This window comes from Heptranchias perlo, chromosome 2, assembly GCF_035084215.1.
Source record: "Heptranchias perlo isolate sHepPer1 chromosome 2, sHepPer1.hap1, whole genome shotgun sequence".
NCBI classification, from domain to species: Eukaryota; Metazoa; Chordata; class Chondrichthyes; order Hexanchiformes; family Hexanchidae; genus Heptranchias; species Heptranchias perlo.
This window is the reverse complement of record NC_090326.1, coordinates 42,608,690-42,626,305: the sequence shown is the minus strand read 5'-3', so window position 1 is coordinate 42,626,305 and position 17,616 is coordinate 42,608,690. Positions and strand designations below refer to the sequence as shown.

Genomic DNA, 17,616 nt, shown 5'->3' with positions numbered 1-17,616 from the left:
AGGTCCAATCAACATGAAAGCAGAATGTTGTTTGTGCCAGTTTTGAGAGCAGCAGCAGGTGCTGAGTGTGTGAGTTTAAGCAGAAAGTAGTGTAGCCAAATGTCCCGCTGTATTTGGAGGAGAGGCTTGTGCAGGTAGAGAGGGGGAACTGGTCGTGCTGGGAGAAAAGTGTGGTGTTACAGGGCTGTATTCAGAGTAAGAGATGCGAAGAGGAGTCTTATCTTGGCAGTCCTGGTACGGTCATTAAAAATATTTCGGCACTGCAGCCAGGTCATGGGGCTGATGCTGCTGGCACTGACCTGCTAAGCCACATCTCTCCATGCATGCTGACTTGTCATGGTATCATCTGCTGTCTGAGGGAAATAGGAGCCTCCATTCTGGCCTTGACTTCTTCAATAAGCACCTCCATGGCAGAAAGTCAGGGTGCCCTGACCATCAACATTTATAATGCTTTGTATAGATCTGAGCTCTATAACATTATATATAGTTCTGACCATAAAATATATATAACTCTGAGCCATTTATAACATTGTGTAAAGTTGTCACCCACAGTGGAAATTGCTCCCACCCGCAGTGTATATAGCTCTCACGAGTGTAATGTATCCAAGTTTGCTGATGATACAAAGCTAGGTGGGAAAGTAAGTGGTGAGGAGGACACAAAGAGTCTGCAAAGGGTATAGACAGGTTAAGTGAGTGGGCAAGAAGGTGGCAGATGGAGTATAATGTGAGGAAATGTGAGGTTATTCACTTTGGTAGGAAGAATAGAAAAACAAAATATTTTTTAAATGGTGAGAAACTATTAAATGTTGGTGTTCAGAGTCCTCGTACAAGAAACACAAAAAGTTAGCATGCAGGTACAGCAGGCAATTAGGAAAGCAAATGGCATGTTGGCCTTTATTGCAAGGGGGTTGGAGTACAAGAGTAAGGAAATCTTACTGTAATGTACATGGTTTTGCTGAGACCTCACCTGGAGTACTGTGTACAGTTTTCATCTCCTTATCTAAGGAAGGATATACTTGCCTTAGAGGCGGTGCAACAAAGGTTCCTTCCTGGATGAGAGGGTTGTCCTATGAAGAGAGGTTGAGTAGAATGGGCCTATACTCTCGTGTTTTAAGAATGAGAGGTGATCTCATTGAAACATAGAAAATTCTGAGGGGGCTTGACAGGGTAGATGCTGAGAGGTTGTTTCCCCTGGCTGGAGAGTCTAGAACTAGGGCTCATAGTCGCAGGATAAGTGGTCAACCATTTAAGACTGAGGTGAGGAGGAATTTCTTCACTCAGAGGGTTGTGAATCTTTGTAATTCTCTACCCCAGAGGGCTGTGGATGCTGAGTCATTGAATATATTCAAGGCTGAGATAGATAGATTTCTGGACTCTTGGGGAATCAAGGGATATGGGGATCAGGCAGGAAAGTGGAGTTGAGGTTGAAAATCACCCATGATCTTGTTGAATGGTGGAGCAGGCTCGAGGGGCTGTATGACCTACTCCTGCTGCTGTTTCTTATGTTGTTATGTTCTTATGTTCAACAATGGAGTGATTGCTAGCTCAGTGGTAGTTTCCCACCTCAGATGGGTTGGGTTCAGGCCACACTGCAGGCAGCCCCAGAAAGTGGGGACCGGAGCACAGGCTCTGAACACTGGATTGGCATCCAGCAGGGATCTGATGGGTATGAGCGGCCTCCCACTATCATATAGGATAGGTGGGGGCTCCGTAGCCTTGGTTGCTGCTGACGTGGGAGAACGTACGCTGAAGATAAAAACTTTGAGGAAGGCAACAGGAAGCCACCTCATCTACTCTTCACCAGTAGGCAGGTCAAGAATCTCATGTGTGAGGCTTGCATTAGCACCTGCCCTATGGCAGAGTATAAGGGACATTGTATATAGCTCTGACCCACTTATAACACTGTACATATTCCTCACCCTCAATGTCTATAGCTCTGTCCCATTTCTAACACTGTATATTGCTCTAACTCCCAGTGTTTATAACTTTGATCCATTTAAAACACTATATAGCACTGGCCCATTCAAAAGATTGTATATAGCTCTCACCTCTGTGTCCATAACGCCAACCTATTTACCACCACCACCACCACCACCACAACAACAATAACTTGCATTTCTATAGCATTTATATTTAATGTAGTAAAACATCCCAAGGTGCTTCACAGGAGCACCATCAAACTAAATTTGACACCGAGCTACAAAAGGAGAAATGAGCACAGGTGACCAAAAACTTGGTCAAAGAGGTAGGTTTTAAGGAGCCTCTAAAAGGAGGAGAGAGAGGTCGAAAGGTGGAGAGGTTTAGGGAGGGAATTCCAGAGTTTAGGGCCTAGGCAGCTGGAGGCATGGCCGCCAATGGTGGAACGATTAAACTTGGGGATGCGCAAGAGGCCAGAATTGGAAGAGTGCAGAGATCTTGGAGGGTTGTAGGGCTGGATAGGGAGGGGCGATGCCATGGAGGGATTTGAAAACATGGATGAGAATTTTAAAATTTAGAACACTGCATACCCTATGCGCACCCTAACCCGAACCCTAACCCACTTAAAACACTGTATATAACTCTCACTCCAGAAATTATAATAGAAAAAGTTGACACAAAAAAGTGACAACATGAAGTCAAGCGGTGCAGACAGGAAGTACACAAAGACCAAAGGTTTTCTCACCTTTGAATTCAGTTTAAGCTATTGTTTAGTTTAGCACATAATAAAAATAATTTTATCAAAGCACCTTTTATTGATCTTACTCAACCACTTATTTTGCTTTTCCTTCCACATTTGTGACTCTTTCTTGCTACCCTATTCTCAGGTTTCTTCTTTTTAATATCTCACATCAGATAGATCAAGTTGTGTATTTGAAAGTTCTTGAGTCCGTGACTCATACAGCAACACTGAAATTACCCTACTAATATTACTGTCACAACTTGTGTCCTAAAATGTATTCAACCTCGTGAATGTTTCCAATGGATTAGCAATTCTAATTTTCCACTTTTGTTATATTCTTTCAATTGAACGGTAAAATAACATAGAATCATAGAATGATACAGCACAGAAGGAGGCCATTCGGCCCATTGTGCCAATGCTGGATATTTGAAAAAGCTATCCAATTAGTCCTACTCCCCTGCTCTTTCCCCATAGCCTGTCAAATTTTTTTGAAAGTTATTATTGAATCTGCTTCCACCACCATTTCAGGCAGTGCATTTCAGATCATAACAACTCACTGTGTAAAAAAATGTCTCCTCATCTCGCCTCTGGTTATTTTGCCAATTACCTTAAATCTGTGTCCTCTGGTTACTGACTCTCTTGCCAGTGGAAACAGCTTCTCCTTATTTATTCTATCAAAACTGTTCGTGATTTTGAACACCTTTATTAAATCTCCTCTTAACCTTCTCTGCTCTCAGGAGAACAACCTCAGCTTCTCCACATAACTGAAGTCCCTCATCCCTGGTTCCACTTTAGTAAATGTCAGGCAATGACCATCTCCAACAAGAGAGAGTCTAACCACCTCCCCTTGACATTCAACGGCATTACTATCACCGAATCCCCCACCATCAACATCCTGGGGGTCACCATTGACCAGAAACTTAACTGGACCAGCCATATAAATATTGTGGCTACAAGAGCAGGTCAGAGGCTGGGTATTCTGTGGCGAGTGACTCACCTCCTGACTCCTCAAAGCCTTTCCACCATCTACAAGGCACAAGTCAGGAGTGTGATGAAATACTCTCCACTTGCTTGGATGAGTGCAGCTCCAACAACACTCAAGAAGCTTGACACCATCCAGGACAAAGCAGCCCACTTGATTGGCACCCCATCCACCACCCTAAACATTCACTCCCTTCACCACCGGCGCACAGTTACTGCAGTGTGTACCATCCACAGGATGCACTGCAGCAACTCGCCAAGGCTTCTTCGACAGCACCTCCCAAACCCGCGATCTCTACCACATAGAAGGACAAGAGCAGCAGGCGCATGGGAACAACACCACCTGCACGTTCCCCTCCAAGCCACACACCATCCCGACTTGGAAATATATCGCCGTTCCTTCATCGTCGCTGGGTCAAAATCCTGGAACTCCCTTCCTAACAGCACTGTGGGAGAACCTTCACCACACGGACTGCAGCGGTTCAAGAAGGCGGCTCACCACCACCTTCTCAAGTGCAATTAGGGATGGGCAATAAATGCCGGCCTCGCCAGCGAAGCCCACATCCCATGAACAAATTTTTTTAAATCTCCTCTGCACCCACTCTAAGGCCTTGACATCCTTCCTAAAATGTGGTGTCCAGATTTGAACACAATACTCCAGCTGGCCAATTGTCGAAACTTAACACTATACAACTGTTCATGCATTTCTACATTAACATGGTCAAGTATCTGTTCATGCATTTCTACACAATAATCCAGTGATTTATAAAGGTTTAGCATAACTTCCTTGCTTTTGTACTCTATGCCTCTGTTGATAAAGCCAAGGATACAGTACACTTTTTTAACAGCCTTCTCAACTTGTCCTGCCATCTTCATAGATTTGTGTATGTACACCCCCGGGTCTCTCTGTTCCTGCACCCCCTTTAAAATTATACCATTTAGTTTATATTGCCTCTCCACATTCTTGCTACCAAAATGCATCACTTCACACTTCTCTGTGTTAATTTTCATCTGCCACATGTCTGTCCATTCCATCAGTCTGTCTATGTCCTCCTGAAGTCTGTTACCATCCTCCTCACTGTTTACCACATTTCTGAGTTTCGTGTCATCTGCAAACTTTAAAATTATGCCCTACATACCTAAATCCTAAATCAAGAAGAGCAATGGTCCTAATACTGACCCCTGGGGAACACCACTGAAAACTTCCCTCCAGTCTGAAAAACAACCGTTCACCAATACTCTCTGCTTTATGCCTCTCAGCCGATTTTGTATCCACACTGCCACTGCTCCTTTAATCCCATGGGCTTTAATTTTGCTAACAAGACTATTATGTGGTGCTTTATCAAACTCCTTTTGAAAGTCCATGTATGCAACATCAACCGTATTACCTTCATCAACCCTCTCCATGACTTCATCAAAGAACTCAATCAAGCTAGTCAAGCATGATTTGCCTTTAACAAATCGGTACTGGCTTTCATTTATCAACCCATATTTCTCCGAGAGACAGTCAATTTTGTCTCGGATTATTTCTCTAAAAGTTTCCCCACCATTGACATTAGGCTAACTGGCCTGTAATTGCTGGGTTTATCCCTCTCCCCATTTTTGAGCAGGGGTATAACAATTGCAATCCTCCAGTCCTCCGTCAATGCTCCCATATCTCAGGAGGATTGGTTGATTATAGCCAGAGCCTCCGCAATTTCCACCCTTACTTCCCTCAGCAGCCGAGGATGCAACCCATCCGGACTGGGTGACTTTTCCATTTTGAGCCCTGCCAACGTTTTACGTACCTCCCCTTTATCTATTCTTATCCTATCCAATGTCGCTACGACCTCCTTCTTTAGTGACATTGGCAGCATCCTCTTCTTTATTGAAGACAGATGCAAGGTATTCATTTAGCACCTCAGCCATGCACTCTGCCTCCACAAGAAGACTCCTTTTGGTCCCTAGTTGGCCCGACGCTTCCTTTGACGACCGTTTTACTGTTTATACGTTCATAAAAGACTTTTGAGTTCCCTTTTATGTTACCCGCTAATCTATTCTCATACACTCTCTTAGCCCCTCTTATTGCCTTTTTCAGGTCTCCTCTGTACTTTTTGTGATCAGCTTGGTTCTCCACTGTATTATGAACCTGACATTTATCAAAAGCCTCCTTTTAATCTCTGTATCTTTAGTCATCCTGGGAGTTCTCGCTTTGGATGCCCTTCCTTTCCCCATTGTGGGAATGTGACTAGTCTGCACCCAAACCATCTCCTCTTTGAAGGCCTTCCATTGCTCTTTTACTACTTTACCTGCCAATCTTTAAATCCAATCCACCTGGGCCAGATCCCTTTCAACTCACTGAAATTAACCCTCTGCCAGTTGAGTATTTTCAGGTTTGATAGTTCCTTGTCCTTTTCCACAACTATTCTAAACCTAATGATATTTTGATCACTGTTTCCCAAATGCTCCACCACTGAAACATGGTCCACTTGCCCGAATTCATTCCCCAGAACCAGATCTTTTTTTTATTCGTTCATGGGATGTGGGCGTCGCTGGCAAGGCCAGCATTTATTGCCCATCCCTATTTGCCCTTGAGAAGGTGGTGGTGAGCTGCCTTCTTGAACCGCTGCAGTCCGTGTGGTGACGGTTCTCCCACAGTGCTGTTAGGAAGGGAGTTCCAGGATTTTGACCCAGCGACAATGAAGGAACGGCAATATATTTCCAAGTTGGGCTGGTATGTGACTTGGAGGGGAACGTGCAGGTGGTGTTGTTCCCATGTGCCTGCTGCCCTTGTCCTCCTAGGTGGTAGAGGTCGCGGGTTTGGGAGGTGCTGTCGAAGAAGCCTTGGCGAGTTGCTGCAGTGTATCTTGTGAATCGTACACACTGCAGCCACGGTGCGCCGGTGGTGAAGGGAGTGAATGTTTAGGGTGGTGAATGGGGTGCCAATCAAGCGGCTGCTTTGTTCTGGATGGTGTTGAGCTTCTTGAGTGTTGTCGGAGCTGCACTCATCCAGGCAAGTGGAGAGTATTCCATCACACTCCTGACTTGTGCCTTGTAGATGGTAGAACGGCTTTGGGGAGTGAGGTGGTGAGTCACTCGCCACAGAATACCCAGCCTCTGACCTGCTCTTGTAGCCACAGTATTTATGTGGCTGGTCCAGTTAAGTTTCTGGTCAATGGTGACCCCCAGGATGTTGATGTTGGGGGATTTGGTGATGGTAATGTCATTGAATGTCAAGGGGAGGTGGTTAGACTCTCTCTTGTTGGAGATGGTCATTGCCTGGCGCTTGTCTGGCGTGAATGTTACTTGCCACTTATGAGCCCAAGCCTGGATGTTGTCCAGGTCTTGCTGCATGCGGGCACGGATTGCTTCATTACCTGAGGGGTTGCGAATGGAACTGAACACTGTGCAATCATCAGCGAACATCCCCATTTCTGACCTTATGATGGAGGGAAGGTCATTGATGAAGCAGCTGAGGATGGTTGGGCCTAGGACACTGCCCTGAGGAACTCCCATAGAACCATAGAAAAGATACAGCACAGAAGGGGGCCATTCAGCCCATCGTGTCCGCGCCGGCTCGAAGAACAACCAGGTGCCCATTCTAATCGCACCTTCCAGCACCCAGTCCGTAGCCCTGCAGCTTACAGCACTTTTGGTGCAGGTCCAGGTACTTTTTAAAAGAGTTGAGGGTCCCTGCCTCTACCACCAATTCGGGCAGCGAATTCCATACACCCACCACCCTCTGGGTAAAAAAGTTTTTCTTCATGTCCCCTCTTATCTTTCCGCCAATCAGCTTAAATCTATGACCTCTAGTTCTTGAACTCTCTGCTGGGGGAAACAGGTACTTCCTGTCTACTCTATCTGGGCCCCTCAAAATTTTGTACACCTCAATCAAGTCTCCCCTCAGCCTCCTCTGCTCCAAGGAAAACAAACCCAGCCAATCCAATCTCTCCTCGTAGCTGCAATTTTCAGGCCCTGGCAAGATTTTTGTAAATCTTCTCTGCACTCTCTCCAGAGCAATTACGTCCTTCCTGTAATGTGGTGACCAGAACTGCGCACAATACTCCAGCTGTGGCCTTACCAGCATTTTATACAGTTCCATCATTACATCCCTGCTTTTGTATTCTATACCTCGGCTAATAACGGAGAGCATTCCGTATACCTTCTTCACAACCTTATCTACCTGTACTGCCACCTTCAGGGACCTGTGCACATGCACTCCAAGGTCTCTCACTTCCTCTACCCCTCTCAATATATTCCCGTTTGCTGCGGATTCCCTTTTACTGTTTGCCCTCCCTAAGTGCATTACCTCACACTTCTCCAGGTTGAACTCCATTTGCCACTTTTCCGCCCACTCCACCAACCCATTGATATCTTCTTGGAGTCTACAGCTATCCTCTTCACTATCAACTACAAGGCCAATTTTTGTGTCGTCTGCAAACTTGCCAATCATGCCCCCTACATTCAAGTCCAAATCATTAATATATACCACAAACAGCAAGGGACCCAACACTGAGCCCTGTGGCACACCACTGGAAACGGATTTCCATTCGCAAAGACATCCATCGACTTTTACTCTTTGTTTCCTGTTACTGAGCCAATTTTGGATCCAATTCGCCACATTTCCCAGTATCCCATGGGCTTTTACCTTTCTGAACAGTCTGCCATGTGGGACCTTGTCAAATGTCTTACTAAAATCCATGTAGACAACATCCACTGCACTACCCTCATCAATCCTCCTTGTCACTTCCTCAACGAACTCAATCAGATTTGTAAGGCATGACCTTCCCTGAACAAATCCATGCTGACGATCCCTGATTAAACCATGCCTTTCCAAGTGACAGATTATCCTATCTCTCAGTATTGATTCTAATAGTTTGCCCACCACCGAGGTAAGACTGACCGGCCTATAATTGTTCGGCCTTTCCCCCGTACCCTTTTTAATCAATGGTACTACGTTTGCAGTCTTCCAGTCCTCCGGTACCTCCCCCGTATGTAGTGAGGATTGGAAAATGATCCTCAGAGCATCCGTTATTTCCTCCCTGGCTTCCTTCAATAGCCTAGGAAACAATCCATCCAGCCCTGATGACTTATCAACTTTCAAGGATTCCAGTCCCTCTAGTACTTCCTCTCTCATTATGTTTACCTTATCCAATATTTCACACCTCTCCTCTTTAACTACTGCATCCGGATCATCCCTTTCCTTTGTGAATATGGAGACAAAATATTAATTTAAAACCCTACCCACATCCTCTGCTTCTACACACAAGTTACCCTTATCATCCCTGATAGGTCCCACCCTTTTCCTTAGCTATCCTCTTGTTCTTAATGTACTGATAAAACATCTTTGGGTTTTCTTTAATCTTGCTAGCTGATATTTTTTCATGCCCTCTCTTTGCTTTCCTTATTTCCTTTTTTACTTCATCCCTGTACTTTCTATACTCCTCTAGGCTTTCTGCTGTATTTAGTTTTCTGTGACAGTCATAAGCTTTCTTTTTCTGCTTTATCTTGCCCCTTATACTTCTAGACAACCAGTGGGCTCTAAATTTGCCAGTGCCACCCTTTTTCTTTGAGGATACGTGTCTGCATTGCACCCATAGAATTTCACTTTTTAGTGCCTCCCACTGGCTTGCCACTGATTTCTCCTCAAGTAGTTGTGTCCAGTCCACTTCTGCCAAAACACCTCTTAGTTCTGTAATATTTGCCTTCCCCTAATTTAAAACGTTTACTCCTGATTTAATTCTGTCCATTTCCATAATAATGTTAAAAATAACTGAATTGTGGTCACTATCCCCAATATGGTCACCCATTGTCACTTCACCCACTTGCTCATCTTCATTTCCCGGGACTAAATCTAGAATCGCATCCCCTCTTGTTGTCTTGTCACGTACTGGCTAAAAAAGTTCTCCTGGGTACCAATCAAGAATTTTGCGCCCTCTGTGCCCCTCACACTGTTTGAACCCCAGTTGATGTTAGGGTAGTTGAAGTCCTCTACTATTATTGCCCTCTTATTTTTGCACTCAGAAATTTGCCTACGTATTTGTTCTTCTATCTCTCTTTCGCTATTTAGGGGTCTATAGTACACTCCTAGTCAGGTGACTGCCCCTTTTTTATTTCTTAGCTCAACCCATGTGGCCTCGATTGATGATCCATTTAGCAGATCATCCCTTCTCACAACTGTAATTGATTCTTTAACAAATAATGCTACCCCCGTCCTTTTTTTTATCACCCACTCTATCCTGCCTGAAAACTCTATATCCAGAGATATTGAGCTGCCAATTATCCCCCTCTTTAAGCCAGGTTTCCATTATAGCAATGATATCATGTTGCCATGTGTCTATCCGTGCCCTTAGCTCATCTGCTTTGTTTATAATACTCCTTGCATTGAAGTATATACCCTTCAACCCCGTCAAATTCCTGTGCTGAACACTATTTAACCTTTGCTTCTTTTGCCTTTCTGAGTCGCTAACTACGTCACTAACTGCTTTTCTACTTCCCGTTTCCTGGTCTGAATTTGACCTATCTGTACCTGCCCTTTGGTTCCCATCCCCCTGCCATACTAGTTTAAACCCTCCCCAACAGAACTAGCAAATGCCCCCACGAGGATATTGGTCCCTGTTCTGCTTGGGTGCAACCCGTCCAGCTTGTACAGGTCCCGCCTTTCCCCAGAATCAGTCCCAATGCCTCAGGAATTTAAACCCCTCCCTCCTATACCATCTCTCAAGCCACGCATTCATCTGGTCTTTTCTCCTATTTCTGCTCTCGCTAGCACGTGGGACTGGGAGTAATCCTAAGATTACTACCTTAGAGGTCCTGCTTTTTAATTTATTTCCTAACTCCCTATATTCTGCTTGCAGGACCTCATCCCTTTTTTTACTGTTGTCGTTGGTACCAATATGGACCACGACCTCTGGCTGTTCACCCTCCCCCTTCAGAATGTCCTGCAGCCGCTCCGTGACATCCTTGACCCTAGCACCAGGGAGGCAACATACCATCCTGGAGTCACGTCTGCGGCCGCAGAAACGCCTATCTGTTCCCCTTACGATGGAATCCCCTATCACTATTGCTCTCCCATTCTTTTTCCTTCCCTCCTGTGCAGCTGAGTCACAAGTGGTGCCACAGTCTTGGCTCTTGCTGCATTCCCCTGATAACCCATCTCCCCCAACAATATCCAAAGCAGAATATCTGTTTGAGAGGGAGATGGCCCCAGGGGACTCCTGCTCTACCTGCCTAGTACTTTTACTCTGCCTGGCGGTCACCCATTTCCTTTCTGCCTGCGTAATCTTTACCTGCGGTGTGACCACCTCACTGAACGTGCTATCCACGATAATCTCAGCATCACGGATGCTCCATGGTGAATCCACCCGCAGCTCCAGCTCCAAAATGCGGTTAGCCAGTAGCTGCAGCTGGATACACTCCCTGCACACATGGTCGCCAGGGACACTGATAGTGTCCATGACTTCCCACATAGTGCAGGAGGAGCATATACCAGCAGTACGTCCTTCCTTGTTGGGCTGGAAACAAACTAATCAAGAAATGAAAATATATTTATAATATTTACAATCTCCACCAGCTGAAATGTTGTTTCTAATGTGATGATTAATAGTCAGGTGGAATTATACAAAGCCTGACTTGCCTCTCCTAATCTCTACCATGCATATGTGACCTGCATACCCTCTGCATTCATTTGCATGGGCATTTTGGCTGCCACTCTGGACCCAGATCTATTATCACTATCTCCTTTTTTTCTCTTGGTCTTTCTCGGGCCCTTCTTCCTTGTTTCTTCCCCTTCCTGTCACCCAGTTATGCTACTTTTCATTTCCCCTCTTCTGGGTAAATTGCCTCCCAATCACTGCCTCTCCTACTGCCATCCCAGGCTTAAATCCCCTTGGATAAGCCCATGGCTACCACTGTGTCTCTCTTGGCGTTCACCAAAGGGCGCATTGAGGCAACTAACACTGCCTCCTCGTAAACAGCAATCGCCACAGCCCCATCCTCCTCCCTTGCTGACCTTCCCATTCAGTGCACCTGCTGGGGGCTAATCTGCACAACCCAGCTTCCTCTCCCATTCACCCCACCCACCATTGCCCCTTGGAGTCAGCCAGTGGATCAACCATCATTGTTCCTCGACACATTTCCCTCCAGTATGTCCTTATTGTGGACAATTGCATTGATATCCTGGCTTTGATTGAAACTCGGCACAAGCGTGGTGACACCTTGCCCCCTACTGAAGCCTCCATAATTGACTAAACTTTCCCCCACCTGCCCCGCCCAAGCCACTGCAGTCCTTATTACCATATCACTGCTTGCTCTCTCCCCCAATCCTCCAGCACCTCACCTTGGTCCACCCCTCACGCCACTCCTCTAAAATCCTCATCTCCACCATCTGTCCAAGCTATCTTCCTTCCTTCCCTCCCTCAGCCTCGGCACTGAGCGACTCCTTCTCGGTGACTTCAATCTCCATCTCAGCTCACCTTGCCCTCTCTCCTCTGATTTCACTGTCCTCCTATCCTCCCTAAACCTCTCACTCCACATAAACTGTCTTACCCATATTCACGGCCACTCTCCAAGTATTTTGATGGGCACCGTTGTAGTGTAGCATGGCTATCTCTTGTAGCTAGGCCACCTGCTTCACATGCAATCTGTAAGCCTGCGTCAAGGCATGAAGCTGTGAGGTAGCGAGCAGTCATGAAGATTCCAAGAGAGGTGGTGCCGCAAGGAGGCAAAAAGTGAGGTTGGAGCAGTCGCGGTGGAGCTGTGTTTCTCTCTAACTCTAACTTCTGCTTAGCTTTAAAAGTCTTTAACTTTAAGAAACAGAAGCAGGAGTAGGCCGTATGGCCCCTCAAGCCTGCTCTGCCATTCAATAAGATCATGGCTGATCTTCGACCTCAACTCCACTTTCCCGCCCTATCCCCATATCCCTTGATCCCCATAGTGTCCAAATATCCATCAATCTCAGTCTTGTATATACTCAACGACTGAGCATTCACAGCCCTCTGGGGTATAGAATTCCAAAGATTCACAACCCTCTGAGTGAAGATATCATCTTGGTCCTAAATGGCCGACGCCTTTCCTGGAGACTGTGCCCCCTAGTTCTAGACTCTCCAGCCATGGGGAAACAACCTCTCAGCATTTACCCTATCAAGCCCTCTTAGAAGTTTATACATTTCAATAAGATCACCTCTCATTCTTCTAAACTCCAGAGAGTATAGGCCCATTCTACTCAATTTCTCCAAATAGGACAACCCTCTCATCCCAGGAATCAATCTAATGAACCTTTGTTGCACCCCCTCTAAGGAAAGTATATCCTTCCTTAGATAAGGGGACCAAACTGTACACAGTACTCCAGGTGTGGTCTCACCAGAGCCCTATATAATTGCAGCAAGACCTCCTTACTCTTATACTCCAACCCCCTTGCAATAAAGGTTAACATGGCATTTGCCTTCCTAATTGCTTGCTGTACCTGCATGTTAACTTCTTGGTTCATGTACAAGGACACCCAAATCCCTCTGATTACCAACATTTCCTAGTCTCTCACCTTTTAAAAAATATTCTGCTTTTCTATTCTTTATATCAAAGTGGATAATTTCACATTTCCCCACATTATACTCCATCTGCCACCTTCTCGTCCACTCACTTAACCTGCGTATATCCCCTTGCAGGCTCTTTGCGTCCTCCTCACAGCTTACTTTCCCACCTAGCTTTGTATCGTCAGCAAACTTGGATACATTACATTCGGTCCCCTCATCTAACCTCATTGATATATATTATAAATCGTTGAGGCCCAAGCACTGATCCTTGTGGCACCCCACTAGTTACAACCTGCCAACCCGAAAATGATCCATTTATTCCTACTCTCTATTTTCAGTCCATTAACCAATCCTCTATCCATGCTAATATGTTACCCCAACCCCATAAGCCCCTATCTTGTGTAACAACCTTTTATTGTGGCACCTTATCGAATGCCTTTTGAAAATCCAAATATATTACATCCACTGTTTCTCCCTTATTTACCCTGCTAGTTACATGCTCAAAAGACTCTAATAGGTTTGTCAAACACAATTTCCCTTTCATAGAACCGTGTTGACTCTGCCTAATCATGTTATGATTTTCTAAGTGCCCTGTTATTCCATCCTTAATAATAGATTCTAACATTTTCCCTACTACTCATGTCAGGATAACTGGCCTATAGTTCCCTCTTTTCTCTCTCCCTCCTTTCTTGAATAGCACGGTTACATTTGCTACCTTCCAATCCATGGGGACCATTCTAGAATCTAGGGAATTTTGGATGGTCAAAACCAATTCATCCACTATGTCTGCAGCCGCCTCTTTTAAAACCCTAGGGTGTAGGCCATCAGCTCCAGGGTATTTGTCGGCTTTTAGTCCCATTAATTTCTCAAGTACTTTTTCTTTACTAATCTTAATTGCTTTAAGTTCCTCTCATTAGACCTTTGGATCCCTATTATTTCTGGTATGCTTTTTGTTTCTTCTACTGTGAAGACAGATACAAAATATTTGTTTAACATCTCTGCCATTTCCTTATTCCCCATTATAATTCTTCCTGTCTGCCTCTAAGGGAGCCACTTTCATTTTAGCTAATCTCTTCCTTTTTACATACTTGTAGAAGCTCTTACAATCTGTTTTTATTTTTCTTGCTAGTTTACTCTCATATTCAATTTTCTCCCTCTTTATCAATTTCTTGGTCATCCTTTGCTGATTTCTAAAACCATCCCAATCCTCAGGCTTACTACTCTTCTTGGCGACATTGTAAGCCTCTTCTTTCAATCAATATTAACCTTAACTTCTCTAGTTAGCTACGGTTGGTTCATTGTTCCCATAGAGTTTCTATTCCTCAAGGGAATATATATTTGTTGAGAATTATGAATTATTTCTTTAAATGTTCACCATTGCTTATCTACCATCGTATCTTTTAATCTAATTTCCCAATCTACCTTAGCCAACTTGCCGCTCATACCTACATAATTGGCTTTGTTTAAATTTATGACCCAAGTTTCGGAATTAACTACATCACTCTCAAACTCAACATGAAATTCTATCATATTATGATCACTCCTTCCCAGAGGATCCTTAACTATAAGGTTAATAATTAATGCTGTCTCATTACACAATACTAGATCTAAAATAGTCTGTTCCATAGTTGGTTCCTCGATATATTGTTCTAGGAAACGGTCTTGAATGCATTCCATGAACTCATCCTCCAAACTACTTTTGCCAATTTGGTTTGCCCAGTCCATATGAAGATTATAGTTCCCCACAATTATTGCATTACCCTTGTTACATGTTCCTCTAATTTCCTGATTTATACTCTATCCAACACTAGAACTACTTTGACTTTGAACTACCCCTCTGGGTGGTAGCTTGTCAACAACAGGTTCCTCCAAATATAATCAGCGACTGATTGAGACTTCACTTGTTTTCTCTCCGTGTCCAGGATGTAATCAAGTTAACTAGGCAGGTGTTCAAACATCTCCAGCTGTCCTGCCGTCGAGTTCTTGTTGCTATGGTCAAGTTGCTGTGGTGATCTGTCCTTTTCTGTGTGGTTTTTTTATGACGTGTAAATTCACAATCCTTTTAACAGGTCCTTTCCTTCAGCATGCTGGAGCTGATTTAATATCGAGCTTTCGTTTATCAGATGTAGTTTTACCACAACGACAACAGTTCTCCTCCTTTGAGGGATGCAGTGACTTTTCAATAATCCATTTCTTTGAGTTAGAATTCAGGCAACTAGTTCAATGATTTTTAACTCTGCTGAACCCTTCTGATTCCACAGACAGGCAAGATGCAAATAAGACTACTATTTTGGCTTCACTTAAACTTTCAGATTTCAAAATTAGCCTAACTAAAGAAAACAGTCTCTCTGAATAGATAGAATTACATCGAATGTACAGCACAGAAACAGGCCATTTGGCCCAACAGGTACATACCGGTGTTTATGCTCCACACAAGCCTCCTCCTTCCCTACTTTATCTAACCCTATCATCATATCCTTCTATTCCTTTCTTCCTCATGTAATTATCCAGCTTCCCCTTAAATGCACATATGCTAGCCGCCTCAACTACTCCTTGTGGTATTGAGTTCCACATTCTTACCTCTCTCTGGGTACATAAGAACATAAGAACATAAGAAAAGGAGCAGGCCCCTCGAGCCTGATCCGCCATTCAATCAGATCATGGCTGATCTTCAACCCCAACTCCACTTTCCCGCCATATCCCCATATCCCTTGATTCCCCTAGAGTCCAAAAATCTATCGATCTCAGCCTTGAATGTACTCAACGATTCAGCATCCACAGCACTCTGGGGTAGAGAATTCCAAATATTCATGACCCTCTGAGTGAAGAAATTCCTCCTCATTTCAGTCCTAAATGGGTAAAGAGGTTTCTCCTGAATTCCCTATTAGATTTATTAGTGACTATCTTATATTTATGGCCCCTAGTTCTGGTCTCCCCTGCAAGTGGAAACATCTTCTCTACATATACCCTAATCAAACCCTTTCATAATCTTAAAGACCTCTATCAGGTCTCCCCTCAGCCTTCTCTTTTCCAGAGAAAAGAGTCCCAGCCTGCTCGATCTTTCCTGATAGGTAGAACCTCTCAATTCTTGTATCATGCTTGTAATTTTTTTTTTGCACCTTCTCCAATGCCTCTATGTCCTTTTTATAATATGGAGACCAGAACTGTTCACAGTACTCCAAGTGTGGCCTAACCAAGGTTCTAAACAAGTTTAACATAACTTCTCTGTTTTTCAATTCTATCCCTCTAGAAACGAACCCCAGTGCTTGGTTTGCTTTTTTTATGGCATTATTAACCTGTGTCGCTACTTTTAGTGATTTGTGTATCAGTACCCCCAGATCTCTCTGTTCCTCAACCCCATTTAGACTCATATTATCCAAGCAGTATGTGGCCCCTTTATTCTTCCTACCAAAATGTAATACCTCACATTTAACTATATTGAAATTCATTTGCCAATTACATGCCTTTCTGCAAGTTTATTAATGTCTTCCTATATTTTGTCGCAGTCCTCCTCAGTATTAACTATACCCCCAAATTTGGTGTCGTCCTCAAATTTTGAAACTGTACTTCCGATTCCAGAGTCCAAATCGTTTATGTAAATGGTGAACAGTGTCCCAGCACCGATCCTTGTGGAACACGACTTCCTACCTTTTGCCAGTCTGAGTAACTACCTTTAACCCCTACTCTCTGTTTTCTGTTTCGTAGCCAGCTTGCGGTCCATTCTGCTACCTGTCCCCTGACTCCACATGCTCTGACCTTATTAAGAATCTACTATGCGGTGCCTTATCAAAGGCCTTTTGAAAATCCAAATATATTACACCTACTACATTACCCTTGTCTACCTTTTCTGTTACTTCTTCAAAGAATTCAATAAAGTTGGTCAAGCACGACCATCCCTTTTGAAATCTGTGCTGACTATTCTTTATTATATTTTTGGTATTTTTATATATATATACATATATATATATATACACATATATATATATATATATATATATATATATATAGAGAGAGAGAGAGAGAGTTGGCATAGGATGACTACAAAAAAAAACTTTAAATACCTTGCTAGATCAGGACGGTGAAAGCTGAGAGGAGATAACAGGCCTGTCTACCTTCCCCTCAGATCTGGTAACAGAGCTGGATGCCTTTTGTTCCATGTAGATACCAAATTGAGCGACTCCTTCTGCTGCCACTCCAGGTCAAATCATTTTCTCCTTTATTCCAGAAGGACCTGTCAGCTCTTCTGTTCCAGTCTTTATTGGCCAGCAACTTGGGGATTGGTACGGATATCGTGGATTCAAACTGCATACAATGCTCATCATTTTGGGTCAGTACTAAGAAAAGGAAAAGAATTGCAATTAAGTGGCACCTTTTATGTCCTCAGGGTGTCCCAAAGCACTTCACAGTCAATTAAGTACTTTTCAAGTGTACTTATTTTTGTAATATAGGCAAACACAGCAGCCCAAT

At 44.0% G+C, this 17,616-nt stretch overlaps 1 long non-coding RNA gene across 1 annotated transcript in view; it reads right to left on the bottom strand.

Moving 5' to 3' along the window:
• LOC137333461 (uncharacterized) overlaps positions 1 to 17,299 on the bottom strand; it is a 29,601-nt gene extending 12,302 nt beyond the window's left edge. The window contains exon 1 of the long non-coding RNA XR_010965896.1: positions 17,211 to 17,299. This is a non-coding gene — a long non-coding RNA (uncharacterized lncRNA). The remainder of the gene's footprint in view (positions 1 to 17,210) is intronic.
• Positions 17,300 to 17,616: the final 317 nt, after the last annotated feature.